An 11075-nucleotide genomic window follows, 5' to 3' on the forward strand; every position below is an offset into this window, starting at 1 on the left:
ACCATGACATCAATTTAAAACGGAGGCGCTAACAAGCCAAGGCCAGGTCGCGCCGAAAAACAGCTGAGCGCGTGTTTCCATTTTGTGAAAACATTTCTCGTAGAGTGCACAGACAGGTTCCGACCTCGGCCTCTGAAAATGTAAGAGAAAACCCCAGCGTGTCAGCTCGCCGGGGCCTTTTTGCGCCCGTGTAGCGCTGCAGCCGGCGATTTGTTGTTGTTGTGTTCAGACCCCGGCGGCGCTGCAGAAACCCCTGTTATCTACTCATGGCTCTTTGCAGCGGTGCACCTGTGCTGCTGTTGAACACTATTATTTTCTATAAGCACCATCCATAATTCACACGCTGCGACATCAAATATTGAGCGGAGAGATGAAGCTGAGAGGTCAGGAGGCTGGTTTCTCATGTGAGGCTGATGCACCCTTTCACAAACCCTCTTTTCCTTTTTCTTTACTGCAGGGACGTTTCGCTCCTTTGCTAAATTGCTTTCCCGCTGTGCCGCGAGCAAAACACAGACTTCTAGCTGGAATATTCCATTTTTATTGTTTTGTAGCTTTAGTGTTGATTCAAAGTCCAAACTCTCCACACAAGGAAGATGAAGGAGCCTCGGAATTCATTGTGTTTCCACTTATCTCTCAATCGATGTGACATGAGGAGGCTTAGTATGTTGAGAAACTGTTTTTGTATTTGAGTCGTTACAAAAAAAAAATTGTCTCTCCGATTTCTTTATTTCCTTCAAACTGCAGCACTGACTCCACATTCTGTCACTTTACTGGTGTTTCACAGAGTAGATCTGCGGCTGCGGGGGGAAGGATCCAGCTCCAGGGAAACTTTGCATCAGTTAAACACAAGCCTTCTTTTTTTTTTTTGGTTCTGCTTTTTCTTCTGTTGCTTTTTTTTCGTTTTGTGCAATCTGTGACATCTTGCACTTGTTTTGCCGACACCTCAGAAACACGACGGGGCCTCGCGGCTCTGCCACGATCCTCTCGATGGACACAGTCCTTCTGAGATTGTGTGAAATGTTCCTTTTATTTAAAGAAAAAACAAAAAAAATACACTTCTTCTAGGTTCACTTTTTCGTTATGCACAACTTCTGCAACGTCTTTTTCTTTGAGCAGTAAAAGTTAATGTCAAGCTAATGGCACCAGCTACTACTTATGATGAACAAACTCTATGTACATAGATATAAATTTATATATAAATATATATATAAATGGGTCTTTGCACAAGTTATCTCCATGTCCGCTCCGTGTGATTTTAACAGGAAAAACAAAATGCGAAGGAACGTTCAGAAAAAAAAAAGACTTTATATGCTTTACAGTTCTTTGTCTCATTAACATTTTGCACTTATTTAAAGAGGCTTACTTCTGTTTCTGGGCTGACAGAGCTGTTTTCACGCTCGGCCGAGATACTGTACAATATGTATATGTATTTTTATTCATATGCATATAAATATATGTCTATGTAATCTGCCTCCTGTGTTCTGTTCTTGTCGTCTTTCACTCTCAAACCTCAAGACCACGGAGATTCTCAACTTAATCAGGAAGAAAATGTGATTTCATCCATTCGCTGTTTTGTAACGGAATAAAGATCCAGTGTGGTGCGAGTCAGAAAACCTGCTCATCCAAACAGCCTTTCAGTGGAAACATGAGATTCTCTTTGTGTTTGAGTGACATCTGCATGTCTAAGCTCCCTCTATTCACTCTCTGGGTTTGGGCGTGCTCGCTGCTTTATTAAAAACCTTGGCTTCTTTGTCCGCTGTGGCACAAGCATCGAGGCGGTGGACGTGTCACCTCTGCAGGTCTTTCTGTGCCTGTTAGTACTTTGCACTTTTAATTTTTTGTTTTGCTGCAGGTGGCGGCGCGCAGACTAAACCGACGCGCCCTTGGGACAGAGACTGGATGGAAATGTAAAAAATATGCTTCTGCGAATGTGGAATGACTCAGGTTGTTCTGCGTGTAAGAAATAAATCTGATGTTTGCTGTCAAATTAGGGAACAGACGGCAGGTTGTTGAAGGTCAATCTACAAGTTTATTTCGCGACCTGTAAAGGGAACAGATTGACATTGCATGATAATAATAATTTGAGATTTATAAAGTGGGATTTAAGGTACCACAGGTCGCTCCTGGAGTTCAGAGCAGAATCCTTCTACCCCACGTTCTGCTTCTCCTCCTCTATTGAAATGCTTTAAGTAGAACATTTGGACCAAAAATCTATTATACCAGATTCAAACGTGAGTAACAGTTTGACCAAATGGTTCCAAAACAAACTCGGCTTCTATTCCCGAGCCTAAGATGAATTTTTCAGAAAATATAAGGACCTGAAAGATGATTAAAAAGCAACCTGGGCAGCCTGCCTCCAAAATAAGCTTGTTTTCCCAAAGGAATCATTTTCTTGACATGTTGTCAAGTTGACACACAAAGAATTACAATTGAGAAAGTCTTCAGACAGAAGGGTACGACATGCAACACACGTCTGGGACCAAGACTCAAACTGTGGATGTTGTGGTTATGGCGCTTTTGTCTAAACCACGTTGGACGACCCGTCTCAGGGCAGTTGTTGAAAAAACGCTGATAACAAAGAGCAAAATCTTTACTTTCAAACCGACATCGACCTCTGCATCGTCTGCTCATGAATACAAGATGTAAAAGGTTTATATCAGCAAACCATGAAAGTCAATGCAAACCCTTCCAACAGGTTCCCCCGACTTTTGTCAGTGAATTACTGTGTTACTGCCCCATCTGATGCATTATCAGGACAACACTGCACCGGAGGAAGTAGCACTGTGTAAATATTAGTGAGCTGCCAGTGCAACACATCCCTGACAACTTCTGCAACATGGTGCAAACTTTCTAACATGGTGTTAGAGAGGCAGGAGTGTGTTTGGCTGAGAAATGTTAGATTAAACATAATTCAACAAGAAAATCCTTCGCTCTTACAACCTTTGATCGTTTTTTTTGTACTGTACTCCAGAAACACTGAGACATATAACTTGTATGTGTTCTTTATAAAATGAATAAATGTGACATTTCAAAGTAAATAATTACATCAATCACCATAAAATAATAAACAAATTGAATGTATTTGACACAAAAACCTCCAATAAGAAAGTTATTACAATAAAAAGGTGTTTTCCGTTGCACTCCAGCTGCTCTCGTATCAGAAACACATGATTTTCTTTCCTTTTACACATTTTGAAGTCTCTGAAAGTTCAGTATCACAATAACGAGCCCTGGTCTCCGTAGGCCGGCACGATGCAGCGGCAAGTGGCCTGGCCACAATGACCACAGCAACCACTTGGCTGTTTGATGCCCGACGTCATTGTTGGAAAGACAAAGGACAGTTCAGCTCAGTGCTCCGAGCCTCGTACCTGTCAGCCGAATCACAGTCTGCTCATTTCTAACCAAAACTTTACCAGCGACATGTCACATTCAGAATAATCTGCAGCGAGAGAACGAGTCTGTAAAAGTAGCACACTTCATGTACACCACCACCCCCCCACCATGCCGGTCCAGACTTCAGCATGGGGCACTTCTTCTCCGAGCCAGGACAATTGATCCGCAGGGTGCCAATTACAGTGATTGGCACCTTTATTTGAGCGAGGAAGAGGCGAGAGGGCCGACAGAAAGGAGACCAGATGGGTGGGCTGCATTTTAAAGGTGGGGAGGGGGACGGACAGAAGGAACGGCCCCGCGGCACAGGAACTAACTGTGGCGGTAAACAGCTTCACTGACCAGCCACACTAATTGGGTTTTTATTGCTGTTTTTAACCTGTAGTCTCTCATCAGCTGCCTTATTATGTACGTTCTGTCAATGTTATTCTAAAAATAATCATCGTTATTACAAGAAGAGAAATAGAGCGTCCACTCCCAATTAATTAATTACAATCAATATCCTGGTAAGTCAGAGCACAGCAGGTCAACAGAACATACAGGAGCACACAACTGCACGTTTACATAGAATCAAGTCACCGGTAATGAACGATAACAGAGAGATAATCAACACACATGACTCATTACACAGCTCTTTACTGAAATAGACACTGTGACACAACAGACCTGTGAAATAAAGAATTAATTTAGAAGTAAAAAGTGAAAATATATATCAACAGCCATTTATAGAGGAGAATATATATGATGGTTAATTTTAATGTTTAAAAAGTTACACACGTTTCTCTGGATCTTGGACTCTTCATGATTTCACTTTGCTTTACTATGTTCCCGTTTAACATATAGAAATAGTTCTTAAGACTAGTGATTATTTATATTTATATCTGGAGGCTGGAGCCACATGTGTTTGGCAGCTGTGCTTTTAAAAATGAATTATTTATTGACCACTAAAAAACCTGATTTCCACCAGTGATGCAACAGCTCAGTGAACCAATAAGAACCTGCCCTATGAGATCTGGTTGACCATCTATATAAATATACTCGTAGAATGTTTCGTATTGTTTCATTTGTTTTTTTACTTTGTCGTTCATTGCTGTTTCATTTTAGATTCTTAGTTGTTGCAGTGCTTCTTTGTCTGTTATTCTGTGAAGCTGCTGAACTATGCTGGTGATGCTGAAAACAAAAAAAACAGGGTTATTGTTTAAAAATCTGCAAGAACAAGATGAAATGTGACTTTTATATGATTTCCTATTGTCACAACAGTTTGTCGCAGTAAATCTAAAAGACAGTTTTCGATGCGATCTCTGTATAGAGAAGAACTGAAGACCGAGCGAGGGGTTGAATAAATGAAAGAATAAAAATAAAGGATGCATGAAATGTTCTGTCATGTGCACCTGATGCGTTCCACCGGCCCCATGTTCAAAGTCTTGTGTGTAAAGCGAGCACCGGATCAATTCCAGATCAGCACTCAGGAGCTGTTTGTTGTGCGTCAACAAATGAGCTCTCAGCTCCGTGTTGGCTCTGTTTTCCTTCAACCGCCGCCGTATGTGTTTGTGTGTGTTTCTGGAGGGTCCACAGACCTTTAGGAATGCATCACTGTCCTGCCGCCCCCACCTCTCCTCCCACGCTCTCCTCCCTCCCTCCCTCCCTCCCTCTCCCTCCCTCCCATAAAGCAGCTCAGCGGCCCATCAGGGGGGCCCCTCCACTAATTAGGGTCACTAATTGGGGGTCGGCCGGGGCAGAGACCCCTCCACACCTGCACGGTCATGTGACATTCAAAGAGGTGCGCAGGGTCGAGGGTCGCGGGGGGATAGGGGGAGGAGGGGGAGGGGGGGCAGCGGGGGATTAGTTTGGCTGAGCAGACGAGGAGACGGGTTGCAGGAGGAAAACGGCAGGCAGCAAGACGACAGAAAGGGAAAAGCTGGACTTGCAGATGGGTTTTTATGATGAAGCTTGAGATGCACTGTGTAGATTTTACACATTTTTGCCCATAGCAGTAATTTACAAAACAAAAGATAGAGCAGAAATATGGACTTAAAGCAGCGTGAGTGAAGAAGTTCACCATTTGAAGGTGCCTATCATCTTTAAACCGAGTGTACCAGCCTCTAACTTTAAAACCAAAGTGTCCATAAGGTGGGAAAGGATCCACACACAGATGTAGAGGAAGTGCGAGAAGACAGCGCAGAAGAAACGCCAAGAAATGAGGGCGGGGTCCCGCTGCCCGGTCAGAGGTTAATTGCCAGGTGACCTTAAGGGCCGGACAGCTCAGCGGAGGCCCCCAAGCCTGCCCGCCTCTCTCAGCATCTCCCCGCTTCTCTCAGCTCTCGTGGGCTAAGTGATGTCTGCTTGTTTTGACACGATTCACACAAGAGTCGGCTTAAGCTCGGCGAAAAGACTCACAGCTGCATTCCTGAGAACCAAGCGCACCCGAGAGCAAGAGAGAGAGGGAGAGAGAGAGAGAGAGGGAGAGAAACAACCGGCTTCAGGGAGTTTTGTTTCTTTTTCTGTTTAAAAGCAGGATATGAGATGATGAGCGAGGTTCTGATGTGTTTTGAAGAGAAAAAGACATGACGTGCCAAAGGAGCGAATGGAAGGTGTGTGTGTGGAATATATTTGGGTTTTAGGCCGAACACCCGTTGACATGTGACAGTGGGAGGAGCCCAGGTGTGAACACTGAGAGGACGGATGGTTGAGTTCCATGTGCTTCGGTTTCAGGGTCCTGGTGCCGTTCATGTTCTCTCACTGTCATGACCATTGACCGTTTATACAGATGCGTCTCCACTTCCTCCCACTATCCAGACATGAAGCCAAACTATCTTGGACACAAAGGCTGCCATCTTGTTGATTTGGAGCCAGAGTCTGTGCCGTAGCGATCAAGCGATGGCGCCGCAGTAGCGAGGTCCTGCTGATGCATGAACTCGACCAATTATGACGTTTCATTGTGTCTTCATAACATCAAATGACTCATTAAAACCAACACTAGTGTGATAAGAACGATGTTAAAATGACAGAATCCATCTTTGAGAGACTTTATTTGACTTTTTAGTTTGATCCACTAACATGGAGGAGGCAGAGACTGTGACCTCTACTGCAGCCACCCACCAGGGGGCGGTCAAGACGCTTTGGCTTCACTTTTGGGAGCTGTCATGTCGTCCAGCTTTACAAGCTGCTACTGGGACATGAATAGAAAACTGTCCATTACCAGTCACACCTGTGGTTCTCCTACTATACAAGTCAGTTTTCCTCTTTACTTCTACTTTTAGAACTAAACAATCATTTACAGGATTGTTCGGCCTTGTGACATTCTACATTGAAATGAAAACACTCAACCTTTAATTGCATTTGCAGTCAAATGTATGTATATAATCATTTCTCTTTTCAATCTCATCCTCTCAGGGTCGCGGGGGAGCCAATCCTCGCTGGAGGAGGGGGAGGTGGAGGTGGTTTTTAAATCTACATTTCATATTTTAGTACGTCTGTGTTTATGTTTGCATTTTGATTTGTTTTTATGTTCATTTAAGGGCTGAAAAGTTTTTCTTTATAATTCAACAACCTGAAAACTTAATTTTTGACCCTGGAAACAGCAGATAAACAAAACTGGGCGCGTTGCATCTCCTGATGAAGATCATGTGACATGATCAAAAGCCCCAGGACAGGAAGTAAATGAACCTTGAGGTGTTTCTCAGGTCAAACATTAACTTCAAACCTTCAAACCTGACATTAACTTCAAACCATATATAATATAGTATTGAATAAAGTATGATTGTCGTTATGAATGAGTCTGAATGTTTATCAATGAGCATATTTTATATCTTGATTTAATAAAACCTTGCAGCAGCTCCGTGTTATTTTCTGTGCTCATTTTGAAGGTTTGCAGCGACGTCGTGCAAAAGCAAACAAGTCTTCATATTGTGTTTTCAGCGGCGTCTGCAAACACAAGGCCTAACGTAGGTTGAACCATTTACACCAGACAATTGAAATGACCCATCACACTTGTGTTGTGCGGCATTGTGACACACACACACACACACACACACACACACACACACACACACACACACACACACACACACACACATGCTCACATGACAACACATCATTGTGCTGCGACTCTGTTCCCATTTTCATTTTTTTTCTCCAACCTTCACAAAGGTGAATGAATCTTCCCTGTTCAATCAAAGAAGCGCAGCTGAACACATACAAAAGTGGAGATTACACAATTTATTCTGCCTTTCCGAACAATAACTGTGAGCATTGGTGTAAGCGGAGGAGAGGCCAGAGTCTCCCTCTCCTTCTTCTCCCCGATGACTCTGCCTCTGCTGCCCAAATCTCCTTTTCACGACCCGAAGCCTTCAATTTACACTCTCCCTGCTGCTGCAGGATTCAAGGACCCTTCCGTCCTCCTCTTGTTTTGTCTCCGTGCCCAAACTCCCCGCGAGGCCGCATCTCTGCATCACCTCCTCACCTCCGCTTCCACTTTTATGACCGCTTGGTCTATATTCATATCGGACGGCTGTGATACTATGTGAAACAAGCATCCAGTGCATCAGCAACATTCCAGCGCCGTTTTGTATTGTGCCATGAATCAATGGACAGAGACGCAGATCGACTTGGCAGACTTGTCCTTGGGTATAAAGCCGCTTTTGTTGGGCGGCCATTCCTGCACTTATCTCCGCTGATTAGGTCGGTGGATTTTCAGAAATTGATAACACCTCAAGGACACAGGATGGCACCTTAATTTGTCTCCCGGAGCATAATGCACCCGGCCTCTAAAGAAATAATTTTTCAACCATTAACCACACAAACAATCTCGAAACCTTGGACTCCTATCGAGTTACAGGAAACTTGATAAACTCTGCTTTTAAATCCGCCATAGTGTCCTCCGTCTTCTTCGCCTTTCTTCGCCCTGCATCCAGCGGGGGTGATGCATAGCGCTAATGCACAGCAGAGTGCTCCCCCGACTAATGAGTGCAAGGTTTTGTGCCTCCGATACTTTATCATCATTGCATACTTCAAGTCTCATAGAACGGAATTCAAGGCGAAGCCACAATACATATTCTGAGGTGCTGAGGAATATGTTATTTAGAGCTCGACGGCACAAGAGAGTGCTTTGGAAATAACAGGTGAGGTGATGATGAGCAGAGCGAAGACGCTGTTGCAGCATTTAGTCGTAAAGAAGCGGGAGAGAAAAGAAAGTACTTAAGTATCTTGTTAAAAGCTTGAGGACACTTGTCTTTTTCTGAGGATATTTCCTCACTGTGTCTTTAGTCACATGTTAAAGGTTATTTATCTTTATTCACCGTCTCTTCAGTCAGATATTGATCATTTATAGAAGTGTTTTCAGGTGATTCTCCACCATGATCACAGATCGTCATCATCATCATCATCGTCATCATCATCATCATCATCAGTCTGTGGTGTGATCAGTCTGTAGTGTGATCAGTCTGTAGTGTGATCAGTCTGTAGTGTGATCAGTCTGTGGTGTGATCAGTCTGTAGTGTGATCAGTCTGTGGTGTGATCAGTCTGTGGTGTGATCAGTCTGTGGTGTGATCAGTCTGTAGTGTGATCAGTCTGTAGTGTGATCAGTCTGTGGTGATCCCAGTGACACAATCCCCATCAGAGCTGAAACACCACCTCTCTGTGTGTTCTCCCCCAGCTGACGTCTGATGGTATTGTTGCTTGCACATTAGCAGCTGGAGCCCCATGTGACATCATAAAGGTGGGCGGGGCATCCATCTGCATGGCAGCATCCCCTCTCATCCACCTCAGTGTCCTTCCTGTCTGTCTGTCATGTGGAGACGTGTCTGTCATCACCTGTCTCACCTTCACCTCCTCTTCAGGTGGCTGACATTATATTAACGGCTTTTCACTGAACTTTTACTCCCAAACACATTGTCACGTCTTCTTCTTCTAACGATGGAAGACAACTGTGAGTTTGTACCTGTAGTGTCAAGTTTAAAGGTCACCTGAAGTTCATGGCTTTCAGAATAAAAGTGCAAAGAAACAGTCTTAAACTGCATTTTCAAAGATCTGCACGGATTCAATATTAGAAACCGTCTGAAATAGATTTTTTGGGGCTGATATAATTCCTATATTGATATATCAGCCGTTTATTGTCTATGACAAATATATGTAATTGAGGCTTGAAAATAAATATGATTTTTTAACTTAAAATACACACATTTTCTGTATTGTTTAGTCTGTTAAATTAAAGGATTAAACATTTTTCGATTTCTTTCTATATAAATTAAAATGTATATACGTCTTTGTAGAGTATAGACAAAGTGCAAGTTATGCAGAAAATATGTTGAATAAAGGGAAGAAGCTGAATTTATTGGGTACATGGGCGATACAGAATTTAAGTGAGGTTTAAAAATGCATCAAATTATAAGTTGTCATTTTTCTGAAATATGGCACATTTTACAGTTAAGTCCTGACAAAGTCAACAGTAACTGTTCTTGAATCAATTTAAAGTGATAATTTCGTCTTTCATGCATTGGGATTTAATATATTTGTATTTTATTTTAAGTGTCCAAAATACGTTGTATGTTCATTTTGTTTCGAGCAGCTGGTGTCTCATATTAAATCTTCAGTTCAACCCTTCTCTTGGATCATACCGTCAGGCTCAGCTTGACCCCCTGCACCCCCTGGGTCACGGCAGGTTGCCCTCATTAGTAGCAGGAGGTCTCGGCCTCAAACCCTGTCCGTCACCCTATTTGTGTCCTCCCTAATGGAGACAAAATGACCACACATGAACCGAGGTTCCTACCCAGATCCTAACCTATAACCTCGGGAACTTCACCTCGCTCTTTGCCTCCATTCAGACATTCACTCGGAATGCAGCAATCCGTTTAGTCAATGAAAAGGGGAAAGACACACATGCACACAAGAGATCACTTCCTTGTCCTGCCCTTGGCTCAGACCCAGGACTTGTACACACACACATACACACACACACACACACACACACACAGACACACACACACACACACACACGTCCTCCAGTGCTCACGCAGCGTTCTTTTCCGGGCCGGACCAAAAACAGAGGGAGCTGGAGAGAGAGAGGGAGAAAGAGAGAGAGAGGATTATTGAGGAAGAGAAAGGGAGGGGGGAGGTCTGAGGAAGAGGAGGAGAGGGGGGGGGGGGCTCTCTGCTTTTCAACGGACGTGTGAACAAAAGCTTGGGCAAACTGTCGGGCCGCAGCCGAGGGTGTTTACTGCTCTTGTATCTATAACCAACAAATCAAGGATCAGGCCCCCCCCCCCCCCCCCCCCCCCCCCACTCCCCACTACCACGTCCACCTCCACAGCTGAACTCCCCCCGCTGCCCCTTTTCCCTTGAGCTGCCTGACTTTATTGGGAACAGCAAATTAAGGAACCATCCATCTGGGTGTGATCACCAATTACGGAGGGAAGCTGTCAGCATGCATTAAGGCCTGCAGGGAAGGCGGGCGTGTTAGGGCGGCTTTTATGAAGAGGGAGGAGAGGGAGGGAGTTAAGGAGCGAGAAAGTGACTGGATACGATTAAATAAAAAAATCTTTTACAAGAGTAAAAACATTCACCTTTTTTAATTTCCAGGGCAGAACTGGTTTCGCTGCTCCTGAATAAACCGTTTGTCTCGCTGTGTTTGGGTCAAGAAAACAAAGTCCGCTCATTATTTGCCGCTCTGAACTAATTCGTGTTGTTT

This window comes from Hippoglossus hippoglossus, chromosome 18 (genome assembly GCF_009819705.1).
Source record: "Hippoglossus hippoglossus isolate fHipHip1 chromosome 18, fHipHip1.pri, whole genome shotgun sequence".
Lineage (NCBI taxonomy): Eukaryota > Metazoa > Chordata > Actinopteri > Pleuronectiformes > Pleuronectidae > Hippoglossus > Hippoglossus hippoglossus.